A 22,148-nucleotide genomic window follows, 5' to 3' on the forward strand; every position below is an offset into this window, starting at 1 on the left:
CGGGCTACCTTCCTAGGTGGACAAGCCCCACCTGCCCCTCTCCTCCACGGCCATCACTTCATAAGAACTTGTTTTGCAGACCGTATTCCATTCTATATTGTCTCCCTGCTTATTTAACTTATATGCAGAATTTATCATGCAAAAGGCTGGGCTGGATGAATCCCAAGCCGGAATTAAGATTGCCAGAAGAAATATCAACAACCTCTGATATGCAGATGACACAACCTTGATGGCAGAAAGTGGGGAGGAATTAAAGAACCTTTTAATGAGGGTGAAAGAGGAGAATGCAAAATATGGTCTGAAGCTCAACATAAAAAAAAAACGAAGATCATGGCCACTGGGCCCATCACCTCCTGGCAAATAGAAGGGGAAGAAATGGAGGCAGTGAAAGATTTTACTTTCTTGGGCTCCATGATCAGTGCAGATGGTGACAGCAGTCACGAAATTAAAAGACGCCTGCTCCTTGGGAGAAAGGCGATGGCAAACCTAGACAACATCTTAAAAAGCAGAGACATCACCTTGCCAACAAAGGTCTGTATAGTTAAAGTCATGGTTTTCCCAGTAGTGATGTATGGAAGTGAGAGCTGGACCATAAAGAAGGCTGATCGCCGAAGAATTGATGCTTTTGAATTATGGTGTTGGAGGAGACTCTTGAGAGTCCCATGGACTGCAAGAAGATCAAGGAAGGAAATCAGCCCTGAGTGCTCACTGGAAGGACAGATCCTGAAGCTGAGGCTTCAATACTTTGGCCACCTCATGAGAAGAGAAGACTCCCTGGGAAAGACCCTGATGTTGGGAAAGATGGAGGGCACAAGGAGAAGGGGACGACAGAGGACGAGATGGTTGGACAGTGTTCTCAAACTCAAACATGAGTTTGACCAAACTGTGGGAGGCAGTGGAAGACAAGAGTGCCTGGCGTGCTCTGGTCCATGGGGTCACGAAGAGTCGGACACGACTAAACGACTAAACAACAACAACAACATTCCATTCTAAATCGTGGTATCATTTGAAACGCTTCGTTTTGTAAAAGCCAAGAAGATCAGCTGAAAGAATTGTCTCTGTTTGCAAGGCACCCGGACGCCTCGCCAAGGACTCTTTTATTTTGGAAGCACCTCACGGAGGGGGTGGGAGGGGAGTCCTTAAAAAATAAACAAGGCAAAAACCCCCAACTCCTGATCCGTGCTCCGCCCTCTGGACTACACCTCCCAGAATGCTCCGCGCTCCTGCGCATGCCCACTTGCGGGCCCCTTTGACTGGCAAGTTGTTTGTTACATTGAAACTGCAGCCGCTTTTTCTGCGCTCTGAAGCTCTCCCCTCTCCTTCCAGCTTCAGCTGTTCTTTTCTCCCCTCCTCTTTTTTCTTTCTTTCTTTCTTTTTTTTGTTGGCTTTGCTTCTTTCTTTTCTCTCCTTCCATCAGCGCCACTTCTTTAGTTAGCAAAAATCTTCCCTCTCCCCCCCTGCAACCAACCGCCTTGTTAATTCCATGACAAATAATATCTTCTTCTTCTTCTTTTTCCATCCCTTTTTCAAAGTCATTATTTTCCTCCTCCTCCTCCTCCTCCACTCTCTGCCTGCGTTGGAGACGTAAAAGGAAGAGGGTGGGAAAATACCCCTTTCGGACAAAGAGGAAGACACCCCCCCCCATCCTCATCCTCCTCCTCCTCCTCCTGCTCCTCCCCACCCCCCGAAACCTCCCAGGCAACAAACAAGAGACTCCCAAAACTGATGAACTACAAATGAAAAAGAGGAAAAGATGGAATTGCACATTTTAGAGCACCGACTAAAAGTAGCTAGTGTCGCCAAGGAGAGAATCCAGTTGTTTACCTACGGGCTGATCAAGCTAGCATTTCTCTCCTCCAAGACCAGGTAACGGGGGACCCCCTTTTTTCGGGGGGGTGTTGCTCAGCAGCCTTGCCAGCTTTAACAAGAGGCCAACGAGACGAAGCACTGCTGTAAAGGGGGGGGCAGGGGCTTGACTAATTCCCAAACAGGAATCAAGGTTGTGGGGAGGGTTAGGGTTAATGGGTCAAACCCCCCCACCACCCGACCACCCCCACTTCTTTTCCTATTGCTATCCTTAAATGGTTTCGCCGGTCCAGCGAGAGCTTTTCGTTTTATTTTTTTGGTGAGTTTCTGCACAAACACGCCCCTTCTTCCCCTCCCCCCCCCCCCATATAGTCTTTTTTTAAAACAAAAAACCCTCAAATCTGCTTTAAAAGATGCTGATGGATTTAAACAGCTGCCGGCAGGGGTTTTCTTTGCGTGCATTGCTAAGTTTAGGCGGCGGTGTGTGTTTTATAAAAAGTGAATTAAATGAGGGTTAAGTGGGGGGTTCCCCCCCCAAAGAAAAACTAAGGACTCGGTCAGAACAACAAAGGGCAGCCCTGAAGAGGGGGGGAGGGGGCAGAGGAGGGCTGTATTGGTGTGTATGTGTGTTTTTATTTTCTGTGCACAGAATTGTGCTAGCAGTTAAGACCATGTAGCGTTTAGTCAAAAAGGTACGTTTATTGCTAAGTATGCAGGAGGCGACTTTCATGGGTTTCCTGCAATATCATGTTGTTCATATTTTTCTTTCTTCCTGTCTTTTTGGAAAATGAAGGCGGGGGAGAAATGAAGTCAAAGGTTCGGCTTATAAGATCCGTGAATATATCGAGTTGCTGTTGTTGTTGTTTTTAAGACTGTATTATTATGTTTACCAAGAAGTAAAGCGAATAGCCACCCGCCCCCCTTCCTCACCACACACACTCAATACCATTGCTTCTTGGATGGAGACAATTTGAATTGCAAATATATTGTAAATAGAGGGTTGAGTGCTGCCTCCGCCCCCCTCCCGCCCCCCCTCTATTGCAGATAGAGCAGAGATGGGGGTTAAGAGAAATAATTCCTAAACTCCACTCTTGGTTTGGAATTAAGTGTTTTTGCATTGCTGCTTGGAATCCACTTCAGAAACCAGTTTTAATAACCAAGCACTCCTGGGGCCCAGGGGAAACTGCTAATAAATTGTGTGTGTGTATTTGTTTAAAAATTGAATTGCAGATTGAAAATGAAGGGGAAGGACATGTTTCTCTACCCCCACCCCGCCCACCCCACCTTAATAGTGTGGCTGAATGAATGGGCATGTTTGCCATTTAATTTGCTTACTATCCCTTATCTCAAGTTTAAACTTCATTGCTTTGAAATGTCCCCCTGATTTGTGGCATGGCAGTTGACATTGTTTGCTGTGTAATGTTATCTGTCTTTACCTTGTTTACAGCTTGTTTACATTTCAACTTGTTTGCAGTTAAAATGCAACACAATTATTTTTAAACATTTAGTTCGTTCTTTCTCTCCCCCCGCCCCCCCCCCCCAATGGATCGTGACAGATTCCCTTTTGTTGCATTGTTAATTGTGGCACTTTTGGGAGGAATCCCAAAGGCTTTTCAGATGTCACCGATAACCTTTAATTTCTTCTTGTCTTAAAATGTGGGGTTTACACCGGAGCACAAAGTTCTATTGTATCTGTGATTAACACATTGCAGAAATCCTGGAAAAGCTTCCATAAAAAAAAGAGTTGGATTCATATGCCATGACCAGCCTCTTTGTGAAGAATTGTTGCCACCTGCCACAAAATGGCCTGTTACTTACACGGCAGGAGTCATGTACCAGTCTCCCCACTGCCAGTGATGCTCTCAGCAGCATTGGACCTATTGCCGAAAGTTCAGTGAGCAAAACCAAGTGTTTAAACACTTCCTGGGCTACACCACTTCCAGTGAAGCTTGCCTGTTCCGTGTGTGTGTGTGTGTGTGTGTGTGTATATACCTTCATTTTTCATAAAAGGCAAAGCTGAATGCTTTTTCCTGACATGCTACTTCTCTCTGTGCAGGGAGATTCCCTCCCACTCCAAAATGGAAAACACAAAACAAACCCACTTACAGTCTGATGTGGTACAGCCGGAAACTGCTGCTTTGCCACTTGGATTCTGCTGGATACATAAATTGGCCAATAGTATTTTGGGACGTACCATTTCAGTTTGTTGGCGGGTGGGTGTGTTTCATCCTTTTTGAATGCTCTCCTTTGTTTTCTTGTTTTTAAAGAAGCATACATATTAAGTATTATTACTGATTAAGGATAAGTAGTACAGAGTTCACAACTCGTTTACAAGCTCCTAGGAAATTTTTATACCATGATAACCCTGATTGCTGGAAGGCGCTAATTCTTAATGCATAGCTGTCAACTTACAGATTTGAAAATAAGGGACCAGCAGCCTCGAAAATAAGGGATCAACAATTACTTTGATAAAATACATATTTTGTTGCGTGCAAATGGCTTTAGATACTTATTAGGTCCATAAATTACCATATAGCATATATAGCATATATATATGCTCTGGTCCATGGGGTCACGAAGAGTCGGACACGACTAAACGACTAAACAACAACAACAATATATTCAACACAAAAAAAAACAGCAACAGTTTGTTGTTGACAAAGCACAGCTGGACATAGAAAGGGCCCCATTACCTTCAGTAGCTTATTTAAGGGACATCATCAATAAGGGACAGCAGCGGGACATGGCGCTGGGATAAGGGACTGTCCCACCAAATAAGGGGCGCTTGACAGCTATGTTAATGGTTTCATATTTTGACATTGGGGGACAAATTCCACTCTTCATTTAGACTGTATAGCAATCTCTTGAGTTGTTTTGGGGGAGGTGTTTCCTTACATTGCTTCAATCCAGACTCTTTCATCCTTGCCACAATCCTTTTGGGTTAAGGCAGGCAAGCAGAACCCTTGGCTTGCCAAATGCTGCTGAACTACAACTCCCATCATCCCTGGCCGTTGGCCAGCCTTTCTGGGCCTGATGGGAGATGTGGTTCAGCAACATCTGGAGGGTGAAGGGTTCCCCACAACTGGAAGTGCATGCTCCCTTGTTTGAACATAATTCTGGATTGTGGCACATGTTAACTTTCAACAGAGAAGTATGGAAGCAGGAGCATACATACATAGATACATGCATGCATAATTTTATTTGTGTGCCGCCTTTCCACAGTTCAAACCATGCTCAAAGCAGCTTACAGCATGAAAGAAAAGACATAACTGCAATGTAAAAGTAGTCATAAACACTAAACAAAACATTTTTTAAAAAAAATAGACAACCTAACTGGACAGTTTCCATACAAATCACAACTATAGATGCAAAAAACAGCGAAACAAACAACAACTGACAAACAACACCTCAGCCTAAGAGTCCGTTCAGCAACCTCAGCTTCTGTAGTTGGAGTCAGTCTGGGTCCTACCCTCCCAGGCCAGGTGGGGAAAGAAAGACCTGCAAGGCAGGGAGCAGGTCTTCCAGGACTGACAGCCCAGATGGCTGCAAAGCTTGCCCCTTAATTCCTAGCTTGTCTCACCAACACTCCCGACTACTTTAAGGTGCTTTTCTCTGACTATTCACTTCTGGTATCAGATGATGCCATTTGCTCCCCCCCCCCAATATACTACCCCCAATTTATTGCTGAATTGGCAAGTGTGTGTGTTGAATAAACATGTGCATGTGTGGTTTGGCCTTAAGAAATGGTCCAAGTCCCACGGTGAGACTGTGTGGCTGAGTAAGACATTAATGGGCAGAGTCATACCATACATTTGAAGCATCCCCAAAGAATCCTGGGAACTGCAATTTCCCCTCCCAAAGATGTAATTCCTCAACAAGCTGCAGCTCCCAGGGTACTTTGGGGGGGAAATCATGTCCTTCAAATGTGTACTGATTGTGCTTTGAATGTCTGGTGTTGGCCTGCCCTTGTTGGACAGTGTGGGTGCTATTATGGAAGAGAGTTGCAGGATCCGCATGTGTCTGCCCCATGTGACGAGCCACTGAATTGCAGGCAGTGGCTTCTGGCCCTAGATTGACTCCGCCAGCCCAGACTGGCCATTGGATTTTCTTGGAGGGGAAGGAGTGCAAAAGGGAACTTCCTGTTTCACTTGAGCACTGCTTGAGCATCAGGATCTTCCTGAGTGTGTTTCTGGATCCTTCATTGTTCTTTGATCTTCGTTTGTTCTGTCTTGATCACTTGGATTCCAGTCCTGACTAGTGACTTGTCTCACAGTTCCTGCTTCCTAGATTCTGCCCCACCTTGGGCTTCTCAGTTGGTAGAGCGTAAGACTCTTAATTTTGGGGACCATGCAAGCCCCACATTGGGCCAAACATGCCTGCATTGCAGGGGGTTAGAGTAGATGACCCTTGTGCAGGGTTAGAAACTGAGATATAAAATCCAGGAGCCAGGTGGCACCTTAAAGCTAGGATATGGTCATCACAACGCTATGTCTACCTGCATTTTTTTGAAAAACAACCAAATTACGAAGCAAATGGTTTGTGGGGCAGCGCACCAGCAAAAGATATGCGTGCGTGCGAATCACCTGGCTCGCACAGCACCAGAAGGTGTGCCTCTTTTGGTGCTTTGTGAGCCAGGGGATCCGCAGGGCACTGTGGCAACAAAAGATGTGTGTGTGTGTGTTGCTGCTGCACTGCCCCGCAGGCCAGCTGACTGGAACAGCATCACAGCCATACCCGCCCGCCAGCCAGATGGAGATGTTAGGTGCCAAACCTGGCAACCAAACACCTCCACTTCCTCGCAAAAAAGGCCAGTTGCCCTTCTCAAAACGTGCCCAGCACTCAGCTAATTTCAAATGCTGCCCCTGTGGTCCCTTCCAACTCTACAATTCTATGACTCTGTCCATAGCCCAGCCTTGGCAATGCCATGCTGACTCTCAACCACTTGCGCTACAATTGCCTTCTGTGGTAACATCCAAACAGAGCACACCTGTGTCCTACTTGTGCGATCACACACTGAGATCATGTGGGTTAATTTCTGGAAGCTGCTGAGTGAATGGCCTTCTCATGTCCTGCTCTTTGACACTTGAGATGTGTATTTTTAGGAGCCACCCAATTCTTGTGATTGTAATTTGTTTTAATGTTATATTTTAAATTGTTGTGAGCCGCCCTGTTGCCTTAGGGTAAAGGGCGGGTAATGAATTATTATTATTATTATTATTATTATTATTATTATTATTATTATTATTATAGCAGGCGTTTTTTGCCTACAGTGAGATTTGTTGAGTTTAAACACAACAGAAGCACAAATTGGCTCCTGTTAGGTAAAGATGCATCCTTGTTGAACGAGAGGGACTTTGCGCATGCTTAGGAACACTCTGTTAACCTGAACCCCAGATCCTAATCTCTTGCTAGAGCTCCTCCCCTAAAAATAGGTCACCATCTTCATCCCACTCAGTCTGCATACTTGCAAATAAGTAGGTTTAGGATTAAGATGTGAAAATTCATTTTTGCAGAATGGAGATCGGCAACTATGTCGCCCAAGCAGTAAGGCCTGCCCACGCCAAGCTTTCTCTCCTTTCCATTTGCCATTCCAGAGGCAGAGAAAGTGGTGACTGTTGTGGCACACTTTGGGGCAAACCAAAGAAAGGATTCTTTTTATTTTTATTATTATTATTATTTTACATCTCCTAAACCCTGTCTCCATTTTTTAATGTTTCTCACTCGAAGCCATAATCTCCCCATTCTTTGTTGAGAAGTTGTGTTGAAGTAAGTCGGTAAAGGTAAAGAAAGGCAAAGGGACCCTTGACCATTAGGTCCAGTCGTGGCTGACTCTGGGGTTGCGGCGCTCATCTTGCTTTATTGGCTGAGGGAGCCGGCGTACAGCTTCTGGGTCATGTGGCCAGCATGACTCAGCCACTTCTGGTGAACCAGAGCAGCGCACAGAAACGCCGTTTACCTTCCCGCCAGAGCGGTACCTATTTATCTACTTGCACTTTGATGTGCTTTGGAACTGCAAGGTTGGCATGAGCAGGGACCGAGCAACGGGAGCTCACCCCGTCGAGGGGATTCAAACCGCCGACCTTCTGATCGGCAAGTCCTAGGCTCTGTGGTTTAACCCACAGTGCCACCCGCGTCCCGACGTAAGTCAGTAGGGAATAGCAAAACTCTTAACTATAAACCAATGCGTTTTTTAAAAAGTTATGGGCAAGTTACACTATTCCGCAGCACCTTTGCAACTTAGTACCTTCTGCGCTATGAATTTAAAGCACTATGATACTCCTTACCCCAAAAAAGAATCCTGGGAACTGTAGTTTGTAAACGGTGTTGTTAGGGGACCACCATTCCCCTCACAAAGCTCCAATTCTCAGGATTCCCTGAGAAGAGGAATTGATTGTTAAACCGCTCTGAGAATTGTAACTCTTTGAGGGGTCAACTCACAACTTTCACCACCTTAAACTGCAGTTCCCAGGATTATTTGTGGGATTCTATGACTGCTAATGCTGTTCTTGGTTAATGCTATCCTAGGCTGAATCAACAGAAGTACAGTGTCTAGAATCTAGATCAAGAGAAGTAATAATCCCACTCTATTCTGCCTTGGTCAGACCACACCTGGAGTACTGAGTCCATTTCTGGGCATTATAGTTTTAAGAACGATGTTGACAAGCTGAAACGTGTGCAGAGGAGGGCAACCAAGATGATCAAGGGTCTGGAAACTAAGCCATATGAGGAATGGTTGAAGGAGCCGCCCTGGGTATGTTTAGCCTGGAAAAGAGGAGATAGGATCGCCATCTTCAAATATCTGAAGGGCCGTCACATGGAAGATGGAGTAAGCTTGTTTTCTCCTGATCTGGAGGGTAGGACTTGAACCAGCGGCTTTAAGTTCCAAGAAAGGAGATTTTGACTAAACATCAGTAAGAATTTTCTGAGCATAAGAGCCATTTGACAGTGGAACAGACTCCCACGAGAGGTGTTGGACTCTTCCTTCCTTGGAGGTTTATAAGCAGAAGGATGCACTAGTTGCAATTCCTGCATTGCTGGGGGTTGGACTAGATGACCCTTGGGGTCCCTTCTTCCAACTCTACAATTCTATAATAGCTTTCTGTCTTTTGCTAGCCCCTTTCGCTGTGGGGAAAATGCTGGAGACCACGAAGACACAGCTTCCAGCGGAGCAAAGGCTTGAGTATTCTGAGAGTTCTTTCTCTCTCACACACACACACACACACCCCACTAGCAGAAGCAAAACCCAGCAAGTGCATTTCCTTAATCTGTATAATCCAGGCTGTCGACTTTGGTTTATCCTGGCTTGGAATTTGGAGAATTTGCACAATAAAAAGTGAGGTGGCAGATGAGGAGATCTTGCAGCGATTACATTTTGAAAACCCCCCCCCCCCCGGTCAGTATTCTTCCTCTCCCTGTTGTCCTTTATTGTGCCTTTTCATCTCCCATTTTTACTTATCTGGTTACAGCCACACCATGCAATTAAACGTGTGGTGTCTGGGTGCAGCCTCTGTTACTGAAGCTCTCCTACTTTGGGGTTCAGCTCTCCCCCATGGGGCTTGCATACCCTTCCAAATTTCTCCAATGAAAATAGGGACGATGGCCCATCTGTACTATATATTTAAAACACTACTATTCCACTTTAAATGGCCAGGGCTCCCTCCAGAGAATCCTGGGAGGTGTAGTTTGTTGAGGGTGCTGACAGGTGTTAGGAAACCCATGTTCCCTTCCCAGAGCTGCAACTCCCAAAAGACAGATTGATGGTTGAGAATTGTAGGACTCTGAGAGAAACAAGGGTCTCCTAATAAATCTCAGCCCCCGTAACAAACAAAAGTCCCCAGGGTACTTGTTTAAAGTGGTATCATAATGTTTTAAATGAATAGTGTGGATGTTGCCTCGAGAGTAGACCCGTTGAAATTAATGGACCTACGTTCGTCATGTTCAATAAGTTCAGTGGGTTTCCTCTGGACCCAAGGAAAACATAGTTGTAAAATGTTAGCCACTCAACGCGTCTGTCTGATGTGCAGAGATGTCATAATATTCTGACAGCCTCATTGCGCTTGCCTGCCACAAATGCATCTCTCCGAAACAAGTGACTCATTAGCTACCAAGATCTGAAATTCCAAAGAGTTTATATCACTTAATGTTTTAGCTTCTACTGTTGCTCTTCTCAAGGAGGAACTATTGCGTGCGGTGAAATCTGCCTGAATCCTCGGCGGCCCTTTGTGAGCCACAAGGTGGGGCGGAAAGGCTTCTTTAAATTACAACGGCCATAACAAATCTGTTAGTCATTGGAAGCAGCTTCCACTGCGTCAGACCATTGGGTCCATCTAGCTCAGTATTGTCTTCTGACAAGGTGGGAGTTGGGATAAGGTCAGCAAGAACTCACAATGTGGCTGTGAAGTTAACTGTTTATTCAAAGAAACAGCTCAGGTCTAGTGAGCACAGCAACTCTTCCCAGTAGGACTTGCCCCAATGAGACAGTTGTGAGGACTGAAGGTCCTTGCCTTCCCACTGCTCCCTAAGTCTCCTCCTCCCCTGGATCCTTCCCTTGAAATCTGAGACTTCTTCGCCTTGTCTTTGCTCCTCCATCTTCATACCTCTCCTGCTCTTGGGAGACCATGAAAAGGGTAGCAGGAGGGGGAGACTCACTGGCTTCTTCAGCAGCCTGATTCATCTCGGCTTCTTGCCCTCTTCTTCTCCAGCCTCCACTTCTGCCTCTGATTCTGGACCTCTCTCTTTCACAGACTCTCCCTGCTCACTAAGCCCTGTTACCTCTCCATCTCCCAACACCTCCTCTTCCCAGACTTCTCCCTCTGACTACCCGTCATTGTCCCACCACCACTCCCCAGGCTCTGAGACTTCTTCCCTTGGGGGTTCCCATCTGGTTCCTCCCACCAATCCTCTGCGTCCAGCCCATCCATGACATTCAACTTATTATCATCTCTTACTGTGCGTAGGTCTTTCAGCCAAAATATTCGAGGAAGCATTAGGCTGGGTTGCTTACTGGCCCCTTTTGCATTCAAATTTTATTCATGCTTCTCAATCAGAAAATCATTGATGCAGCAAGCCCTTGGGCTTTGCCAAGCAAGAGGGAGCTTCCACCAGCCTCAAAAGTGGCTTAGATGGGAAGTCACTGGTTGGTCACTGCCTTTGGTCACATCCATAAAGGTAAATGGACCCCTGACCATTAGGCCTAGTCGTGGCCGACTCTGGGGTTGCGGTGCTCATCTCGCTTTATTGGCCAAGGGAGCCGGCATACAGCTTCCAGGTCATGTGGCCAGCATGACTAAGCCACTTCTGGCGAACCAGAGCAGCGCACAGAAATGCCGTTTACCTTCCCACCGGAGCGGTACCTCTTTATCTACTTGCACTTTGAGGTGCTTTCGAACTGTTAGGTTGGCAGGAGCAGGGACCGAGCAACGGGAGCTCACCCCGTCGCTGGGATTCGAACTGCCGACCTTCTGATCGACAAGTCCTAGGCTCTGTGGTTTAACCCACAGCGCCACCCGCGTCCCATGGCAGCATCCATACCTTACATCTAAAGCACTGTTATAGCACTAGCAGTCATGATTTCCCCAAAGGAATCCTGAGCTCTGTGGTACAATAAGCAAGCTGAGAGTTGTTAGGAGTTGCCTATTCCCCTCACAGAACTAGAGTTCCCAGAGTTCCCTGGGCTTGATTGTTTAAACCACTTTGGAAACTGTAGCTCTTTGCAGGGAACAGGGCTTAAAAACCTAGAGTTGCCCATCTGCACGGTACATTTTAAGCACTATTACGCCACTTTAAACAGTCAGGGCCTCCTGCAAAGAATCCTGGGAACTGTAGTTTGTTAAGGGTGCTGACAGTTGTTTGGAAACCCCTCTATTCCCCTCACAGAACTTCAGTTCCCAGAGTTCCTTTGGAAGGCAGAGTGACAGTTGACCACTCTGGAAATTGTAGCTCTTAGAGGAGAACGGGTCTTAAAAAAACAAAACCCAATCCTGTCAGCACCCTTAACAGACTGCGGTTCCCAAGATTCTTCGTGAGAGACCATGACTTTTAAACGCATGGCCTGTGTGGGATTCTTTTTGCAACAACTGTCTATCTCCACTTTAATATGTTATCATTTTTAATATTGAAAGCTGCTCCGTACATCTCCTGAAAGGAAAGCAGGTCAAAAATAACAAATCGAGTCGGTTTTTATCTCCGACCTATGCTAGGATTTCAACATCACATTTAAAATGGGAAAACAAGGCGGCTGATTGGGGGGTGGGGGGTGGCAGTAAACTGCCTCAAGTGTCCAGCAGGACTGCTGACAACGCTCAAGTGTGTCTCCTGCCAAAGGTTGCGGCTTTCTGCCTTGAAACGCCTTTTTGTGGGGTTCCTTTGCGCATAAAGCAAAGTACATATTTGACCAGCTTTTGCGATGACCTCCTCCCACCTTTCCTGCCTCTGCTCTCTAACCCACACTTAACCTGCGCCGAATACTCCTTTTACACAAGACTTTGCACATATTGACCCGAGAAGCTGTGCCACAAATAAGTTTACTCTGGACTCTCGAGCTAAGAACGAGAGAGACACAAACATCGCTTTGCACAGCCTGTTCTTGCTTCCCCTTGAAAAACAGGGCCATTAAGAGAGAGTCAAAGGGCCAAGACATACTGGGATTGGGGGGGGTGAGGGGGGTCACATAGAGGTAATATCTGAAGAGCTTCCAGAGTCCCAGATTGCCAGCAGGCTGTGGAAGGAGACTGGAACTGGGTTCTCAGAACCAAACTCAGCCATAATCATGGAACCATAGAGTTGGAAGGACACCCCCCCAGGGACATCTAGTCCAACCTTCTGCAATGCAGGAACCTCAGCTAAATCATTTGTGATCATTTTGACATTATTATTATTATTATTATTATTATTATTATTATTATTATTATTATTAAAATTTGTGTTTTCTTGATCTTTGGTTACAAATGAATTAAATATATAAAAGGAGTCCAGAAAAAAATATTGACAACAACAGGTGGGAGTGCAGTGTTTATTATTATTATTATTATTATTATTATTATTATTATTATTATTATTGCTATTAATGGTGATGCACTTAGAAACTACAGTGGTACCTCGGGTTACAGACTATTTCAGGTTTCAGACTCCGCTAACCCAGAAATAGTACCTCAGGTTAAGAACAGTTTCAGGTTAAGAACGGACCTCCAGAATGAACTAAGTTCTTAACCCGAGGTACCACTGTACAGGGTGAGTCTTTTAAAAGAGGCCCTGTGGAACATGTGTACTCTGTATCCACGGGGCCACTTTTAAAGGACTCACCCTGTACATAATACTAAGGGCTATCACCCGATTCACTTATCAACCCCACAAACTCCTTCGCCCTTGCCACCAGTGGCGTAGCGTGGTGGGTGTAGGGGGGGGGCCGGCCGCACTGGGCGGAACATCTGGGGGGGCGCGCTCGCACTCGCAGCTCTCTGCCCCTACCTGGCTCACTCACTCTCTCTCACTGCAGTGCTGGCTGTGCGAATCCGATCCGAGCCGCTGGGTCGCCGCCCAATGTGGAGGGGGTGGGTGCCAGGCGTGCGGTGCGGAGAGAGAGGGAGGGACTATCTGGGGGAGGGACAGTGCAGCGGCCGCCCAGCGCAGCGCTGAGCACGGGAGAGAACCACACCAGACCAGACCAGGCAGCAGCAAAAAGAAGCTGGCAGCGGCGGCAGGTTAGGGGTTAGGGGGCGCAAATTACTTGCCTTGCCCCGGGTTAGGGGGCGCAAGTTACTTGCCTTGCCCCGGGTGCTGACAACCCACGCTACGCCGCTGCTTGCCACACACCTAACCAACCACTTTCCTTTGCACCTCTCTCACCCCCTCAAGCATCACACCCCCCTCCCACAGCTTGCCCCACTCTCTCCCTCCCCAAGCCCCACCCTTGGGGAGAGTTTGCTTCACAAAGGTTGCCTCTCCAAGTGGATTGATAAATCTCCATTAAGCAGCTCAACTGAGCCTTCCTGCCACTCGTGTTGTAGTTGACATGGCTGCCTACAGGTAGAGCATTTCTATGCTTAGGGGATGCGTGGAAATTGAGGTGGCTCAGTTGGTTAGAGCGTGGTGCTGATAACGCCAAGCTTGCAGGTTCGATCCCCATATGGGACAGCTGCATATTCCTGCATTGCAGGAGGTTGGACTAGATGATACTGTACTAGGATCGCTTCCAAACTCTACAGTTCTATGATTCTAAGAAGAGTTGTAATTCGATTGATACGGTATTATTTAATATAATATTGCTGGCTGTGCCATTGTGTTGGGGTGGGAAGTTTCCCCCCCAAAGTTTTGCTGCTGGAGGGACTGAGTTTGTTTATGGGATTGGCAAAGCTGCCCATTGCTTCTAGCCAACTTATTATTATTATTATTATTATTATTATTATTATTATAGCTTCAGAGGTCAAAACCGGTACTTTGAATTAGGCCCAGAAAGCCAGTCAGGCCAGGATTGGCTTTATATGCTCAAACAGTCCTTTCTCAGTGAGCAACCTGGCTGCTGAATTCTGCACCAGCTGAAGTATCCAAACAGTCTTCAGAGGCAGCCCCACGTATAACAGAGTGTGGTAATCTATCCTAGATCTCCCTGTCTTCTGCCCTACCAGTCACTTCCCCTCCTCCTCTCCCTGCTTCTTCCTCTGCCTTCCTCCCTCTTCCCGCCCACCCAGCAACCAGAAGGGGAAATGACAGGTCATTCTTGCCAGAGCTTCCAGAGCATTTTTGAAATTAGCCTACAGGCCATTGGACTTTCCAGCCTCCCACACGGCTGTGCACCGTTTTCATGTAGTCCGTAATACATACTTGCATGCCCTGCTTAACTTCCTGTGAACCGTGTGGTGGTTTGGACATTGCTTAGAGCCTGGAACCTTCTCAAATACAAACAGTAAGGCTTGGAATGGTGGTTGATTTTGTTCATTCCTTGGTTTTGAGCTGCCTCTGAGTTATGTGAAACATGTGCAGGACTGGGCTCCTTTTTAGTTTTACTCTGTAGGACCTGTGTCTCTTCCAAGCGCTGGGGCTTAATTAAGTAAGTTTCTACTGCATATGGAAGCAGCCACTTCTTGGCCACCTTCACTTGTAGCGATAAACCAAGAACACCAACTTAAGAAAACTGGTGTGCACAGCTCTGGCTGACCCAAGCCAGAGTTGGAAAGCATCTACCCAGGAAGCAAACCAGCTTCTTGGGAGATCCAGATGTCCTGATTTGTTCCTCCTTATCAAGCCAGAATCGCAAGCCAGATTTAAACCAAATTCTGTTTGGACAGGCTTAGCCGGAGGGATGTTTTCCAGGTGGACTACAAGTCCCATTAGCTCCAGCCAACACGGCCAGTGATCAGGAATGATGGGAGTTGTAGTCCACTAACCTCTGAAAGGCACCCCATTGACTACTCTGAGAGACTCGGTCAACATTCTGCAGGCAGCTGGATGAGGGAGCTGCTCAATCTCGATTGGTTGAGTTATATTGTAAAGCAATGCAGTAAGAAGTACAGAGAAGGCTTAACGTTCTTACCCAAGAACTACCTTCACTCATGTCAACCTTCCTGCCTTTAGAAATCCTCCAAGAATTTGCCCAGTCCTCTTTTAAAGCCACCCAAGTTGTTGGCCATCACTGCCTCCCACTGTGGGAGGGAGTTCCACAGTTTAACTAGGCACTGCATGAAGAAGTCCTTTCTTGAATCTTCTAACATCCAGCTTCATTGTCCCTTGTGGTCCCTTCCTACTCTACAACGCTAAGCCATTTCGGGCTTTATGCTGTAGTTTGTAACACCTTGCATCCATACCTTATATCCAAAGAACTGTTACAGCACTAGCAGTCATGATTTCCCCGAAGGAATCCTGAGCTCTGTGGTACAATAAGTGTGCTAAGAGTTGTTAGCAGTTGCTTATTTCCCCTCACAGAACTAGAGTTCCCAGTATTCCCTGGGCTTGATTGTTTAAACCACTTTGGAAACTGTAGCTCTTTGTGGGGAACAGGGCTTAAAAATCTACAGTGGCCCATGTGCTCAGTACATTTAAAGCACTATTACGCCACTTTAAACAGTCAGGGCCTTCCGCAGAGAATCCTGGGAACTGTAGTTTGCCAAGGGTACTTGCAGTTGATTGGAAGCCTTTCTATTCCCCTCACTGGACTTCAGTTCCCAGAGTTCCTTTGGAAGGCAAACTGATAGTTGACCACTCTGGAAATTGTAACTCACTGGCAGCCGGCACAGGGCCTTCAGGACCGGTGGTGCATGATGGTCCCATCGAACTGCCCCATTTACCATCCCAGGAGCTGCATAAATTTGTTTGTTTGTTTGTTTGTTTGTTTGTTTGTTTCCCACCCATCTGGCTGGGCTTCCCCAGCCACTCTGGGCGGCTTCCAACAAAGTATTAAAATACAGTAGTCTGTTAAACATTAAAAGCTTCCCTAAAGAGGGCTGCCTTCAGATGTCTTCTAAAAATCTGGTAGTTGTTGTTCTCTTTGACATCTGGTGGGGGTGCGTTCCACAGGGCGGGTGCCACTACTGAGAAGGCCCTCTGCCTGGTTCCCTGTAACTTGGCTTCTTGCAGCGAGGGAACTGTCAGAAGGCCCTCGGAGCTGGACCTCAGTGTCTGGGCAGAACGATGTGGATGGAGACGCTCCTTCAGGTGTTATGCACCAGGTGCAGCCTCCAAGGGCAGCCCCTCATGCATCTCAGTCCAGACGGCAGGTTGTTGTGGAGGACTGTCGAGGGAGGACACCCGATTGCCCATAGCAGGAGACCTCACACTGTGCATGAGGATCTCCACACACTCATCCACCACATGGCTGGCTTGCGTGCAAAATTCCAGAAGGGAAGAGTAATTTAGAAGGGGAGATGTGCGTTCAGGAGAATTCACGGCCTACTGGGTTACATGGCATTGGGGGTGGGGGGCTTCTCTCTTTTATTGCTAAGTCAGTTGGCTGCCTCGCTTCCCCCTCAATATGCCAAGTTTGCAAAAAGCGAGCCGCCCAGCTGTTCCAAGATACAGATCTGTTTCCTCTGCCACGGTATTAATTACATGCCTGCTCTTCCACGCCAGCCAGTCCAAACATCTCCTGCGTCCAGTAACTTCTAAGGAAATTTGGAATTTGCTTGGAAACACTTGTCAGGGTGATCATCTAGCCCTGGGTGGGTTGTTCCTGGACAGATTTCTTGTTGACACAGGAATATTCATTTGATTCGAAGAATGATTTGTGTGCCATTTTCCTTGGCCCACCCGCCATAAAATGGCTTTCCAAAGTGGATGGCTGTTTTGGTATAGTCATACCTCGGAAGTCGAACGAAATCTGTTCCTGAAGTCCGTTCGACTTCCAAAACCAAGCTGCCGCTTCCAATTGGCTGCAGGAAACTCCTGCAGCCAATCAGAACCGGCGGAACCTGCGTCGGACGTTCGAGTTCAGGAGCCAAAACCTTTGACTCGCAAGGCATTTGACTTCCGAGGTACAACTGCATATAAAAACAAAGCCAAACAATACCCAAAATATGTGTCTCAGTCGCACCTGCAACAGCAACACAAAAAAAGCAAGCTGTTGGAAGAGTGGCAGGTGCAGGTGTCTTTTCTGTGGCCGCCCCTAAGTTGTGGAAATCCCTGCCAAGCGAGGCTTGTCTCACCCCTCTCTTGATGGCCTTCAGTACTACTGCAAAGGTCTGTTGTTCTTCAGGTGGTAGCCTGGACTTTTGGGGTGCTGTTAACTTAGGTCAGTGGCTAAGGATACAAAAGTAAGACCAGCAACAACCTGTTCCTGTGTGGGGTGTTCTTAGTCAAGGCTCCGGCCAGCCCCTTTTTCCAGGATCCGTCCAGTGGTAAAGCAGGAGGGGCGCAGAGGGGCATCGTGGCTTCTCACTATGTCATGCAGAGTTCCAAATTCTACAAATAGGAAAAAGGAGCGGACCTTTGATATGGCAACCCTCAAGCAGTAAATTCTTTTCCTATCACCTTCCACATACCAATGACCTTCCTCTAAAGGGAAGGGTTTTTTTAACGTTTAATGTTTTTATATATGTTGGAAGCTGCCCAGAGTGGCTGGGGCAACCCAGTAAGACGTGTGGGGTATAAACAGTGCAATTATCATTGTGGAATGGGACATCCCTATTTTCATCGGAGAAATGTTGGAGGGTATGTTATGGGCCACCCATCTGACTGGGTTTGCCCCAGCCACTCTGGGCAGCTTCCAACAAATTAAAAGATCAAACACAGTAAAATATCAAACATTAAAAACTTCGCGTTACAGGGCTACCTTCAGATGTCTTCTAAAAGTCAGGTAGTGGTTTGTTTCCTTGACATCTGACGGGAGGGCGTTCCACAGGGCGGGCGCCACTGTTGAGAAAGCCCTCTGCCTGGTTCCCTGTAACTTCACTTCTCGCAAGGAGGGGGACCACACGCTGGACTTCAGTGTCCAGGCTGGGTGATGCAGGTGGAAAGGGAATCCCTTCTAAACCTACAGTGCTGTGGTTCTGTGACGCCACGACAGTTTTAAAGTGGCATTGTTGTTGTTTAGTCGTTTAGTCGTGTCCGACTCTTTGTACCCCATGGACCAGAGCACGCCAGGCACTCCTGTCTTCCACTGCCTCCCGCAGTTTGGTCAAACTCATGCTGGTAGCTTCGAGAACACTGTCCAACCATCTCGTCCTCTGTCGTCCCCTTCTCCTTATGCCCTCCATCTTTCCCAACATCAGGGTCTTTTCCAGGGAGTCTTCTCTTCTCATGAGGTGGCCAAAGTATTGGAGCCTCAGCTTCAGGATCAGTCCTTCCAGTGAGCACTCAGGGCTGATTTCCTTCAGAATGGAGAGGTTTGATCTTCTTGCAGTCCATGGGACTCTCAAGAGTCTCCTCCAGCACCATAATTCAAAAGCATCAATTCTCCGGCGATCAGCCTTCTTGATGGTCCAGCTCTCATTTCCATACATCACTACTGGGAAAACCATAGCTTTAACTATACGGACCTTTGTTGGCATTATTAGGGCATTAAATGTGCCTCATGAGCCCAGCCACTTTTTCTGCAGTTGGCAACAGCATGACCACATTGAGGTGACCACTTCAGACCTTCCTACTAAATCCAGGGAGGCTGAGCATGGCCTGGTCAGGGCTGGCTCATGTGGGGACATTGGGGTGGGAGTGAGGCACACCCCACTGCGCCATCTCTGCTCTCCACTTGTGTTGGGAAATCCCCTTTCAGACAGAACGCCTGAACAGTGTCTATGTGGTTCGTCAGCAGATTCCCTAACCCTGCTAACTCTGAGCTGAGCTTCTCTGAGCTAATATTTATCCATGCGCTGGTAAACTCCAGATTAGACTGTCCCAAATGTGTTGTGTGCAAAGCCTTAAAAAAAAAAAAAAGCCATTCACTGACTACAGCAAATTCAAAATGTAGCAGGGGACTTGCTGTTTGGGACCAGGAGGTTGGAACCATATCTTGCCAATGTTTAAGCGACTGCACCAGCTTCAGTCTGGTTCTGGGCTCTGTCCAATGTCATCTCTTGTTGTATCTCACCATGCCCACTGGTGCGACTGCCATTTAGCGCGACACGCCAGAGTATCGGTCAAAAAGCCTCTGTTCCACAATGCAATAAATGGACAAAAGCACTAGCAGTATAATCTGGAAAAGGGAACACACAATTCCTCGTATCAGGATGCATGCTGTATATCAGAGCAACATCATCTGTGTTGGTTCCTTGCCTGTTCCTGGCTGGATTTGACATTTTTAATGCCTTTAGGAGATTGGAGATTGGGTTCCCTGAAGAATGGCCTCTTCCCATTCTTGACCTTGAGATCATCTTCAAAGGCCTCTTTTCTGGATGCCCAGGGTTAAAAAAAGGTTAAAACTCTGTGTTACATGCCACCCCAATCCCCAAGTGGTGGGAGACTCCAGGGGTTCCAAACCCTCTTCCAGAGTTTGATTTTCTTAGAATGAAGGCCAATGGTATGGTATCTTTAGCTATTTACATATACGATACGATGATCTTTATTATCATTGTCCCATACAGAACAACGAAATTGAAAAAATCTACACCAGACATTCAGAAACCAACAAGCCTGCTATCCCATCCTGGTTAACCCCCTAAAAACTCTGATACCCCATAATTAAATACAATATACTCCCATAGAGACTACCTTACACTGCGTTTAAAGCCAAAATCGCATTTGAATAGAAACTGTTTCTCAGGCGGCTAGTCCTCGTCTTTATAACCCTGTACCTTCTTTCCAGAAGGTATATATACAACCGGAGCATAGGTAAGAGCAGGGGTCAGCAACCTTCTTCAGCAGGGGGCCAGTCCACCATCCCTCAGGCCATGTGGGGGGCCGGTCTATATTTTTTGTGGTGGGGGGGGGAATGAACGCATTACTGTGCCCCACAAATAACCCAGAGATGCATTTTAAATAAAAGGACACATTCTACTTTTGTAAAAACACACTAATTCCCGGACCGTCCAGCGGGACGGATTGAGAAGGCAATTGGGCCCCATCCAGCCCCCAGGCCTTAGGTTGCCTACCCCTGAGCTAGAGGGTGTCACACCAGAAGAACCTCGACAGACTTGCTTCTGCGTTTGTTTCCAGAGAAGCCCCAAAGTCTAGCTTAGGTTTGGCACAGAGCAAGGCATGTCTCTCTCTGCGGCTCCCAGCTTTATCACTCAAAGAGATGTTCTTGTGTTGTTGCTGTTGTGTTGACCTCTGAAATGTGTTCCATAAGCATGCTTAGGGTTTCATGGTTCTGCCAGATGCTTAAAGCAGTTTCCCCCCCCCCTCCTCTATTTCAGGTGCAAGTTCTTCAGTTTAACAGAGACGCCAGAGGACTATACCATCATAGTGGATGAAGAAGGCTTTCTAGGTGAGCACAGCGATGGTCACCTCATGTTCCTTCCTTTATCAGTTCAGTTCAGTGTTATTGGACCCCACCTGTGCAATACATTTAAAGAAGGATCTTGCCACCTTACAAATGTGTCTTCCCTCTACACCACAAAACCTGTGCGCTGGCTGATGTTGTCCCTGTTGTGCTATTTTTGTATAGATTGCACAAATATTTTTTCTTTAAAAATGGGGGGGGGACCCAACCACTACACAAACACATAAAACCACCCCAGCCCAGTGAGGAGCGAACATGCTCAATGGGCCCCGAATGCTCATTGATGGAGAATGGAATGGAGTAGTTGAAAGATCGGACAGCTGGCTGGTGCACTGATTTGAATCACTGCACACAGCAACATTTTGTTACAGTCCCAAATTATTGTATGACACTGGTGGGGAGACTGGCAGACCAGATTGCTACCTCCCCCTCCCACTGTGGGCCACGTTTGTCAGGCGGACACGGCTGAACTCTCCTGTGGGATGTTTAGCTTTTCAACAAGCTCCAGTTCCATATGCTCCGACATTTCTCCGATGAAAATAGGGATTCCTATTCAATAATTATTATTATAAACCTGGATAGCTCAGTTGGTTAGGGTGTGGTGCTTATAAGAAGAAGAAGAAGAAGAGTTTGGATTTGATATCCCGCCTTTCACTCCCTTTAAGGAGTCTCAAAGCGGCTAACATTCTCCTTTCCCTTCCTCCCCCACAACAAACACTCTGTGAGGTGAGTGGGGCTGAGAGACTTCAGAGAAGTGTGACTGGCCCAAGGTCACCCAGCAGCTGCATGTGGAGGAGCGGAGATGCGAACCCGGTTCCCCAGATTACGAGACTACCACTCTTAACCACTACACCACACTGGCTCTTAAAATGCCAAGGTTGCAGGTTCGATCCCCATGTGGGACAGCTGCATATTCCTGCACTGCAGGGGGGTGGACTAGATGATCCCAAAGGTCCCTTCCAACTCTTCAATTCTATGATTCTATTGTTGTAGTTGTTGTTTTATTTATACCCCACCCATCTGACTGGCTTGCCCCAGCCACTCTGGGTAGCTTCCAAGATATATGGAAACACAATTAAACATTTTAAAAATTCCCTATACAGGGCTGCCTTCAGACAGCTTGGGGGTTGGACAACTCCATACCCTCCAACATTTATCCGATGAAAGGAAAAGCAGGGCATTCTAGGATCAAATCAGCTTCTGTAAATCAGGGAATGTCACTGGAAAATAGGGACACTTGGAGGGCCTGCAGTTCTCTTGGAAGACATGCCAGAACAGGCATAGGCAAACTCAGCCCTCCAGATGTTTTGGGACTACAACTCCCATCATCCCTGACCACTGGTCTTGTTGGCTAGGGATGATGGCAGTTGTAGTCCCAAAACATCTGGAGGGCCGAGTTTGCCTATGCCTGTGCCAGAACTTCAACTAATGGGGGCGGGGAGGAAAAGATGAGGAATGTTTGGTCTTTAACTGCTCCAGC

At 47.0% G+C, this 22,148-nt stretch overlaps 1 long non-coding RNA gene across 1 annotated transcript; it reads left to right on the forward strand.

The window, feature by feature from the left end:
- The first annotated feature begins 899 nt into the window (after positions 1-899).
- Positions 900-20,653, forward strand: LOC309519986. Its single transcript, XR_014214107.1, has 2 exons — positions 900-1,866; positions 20,583-20,653. It is a non-coding gene; the product is annotated as an uncharacterized lncRNA (long non-coding RNA).
- The last annotated feature ends 1,495 nt before the right edge of the window (positions 20,654-22,148 follow it).

This window comes from Podarcis vaucheri, assembly GCF_965113315.1.
Source record: "Podarcis vaucheri genome assembly, chromosome: 15".
Taxonomy (NCBI): Eukaryota; Metazoa; Chordata; class Lepidosauria; order Squamata; family Lacertidae; genus Podarcis; species Podarcis vaucheri.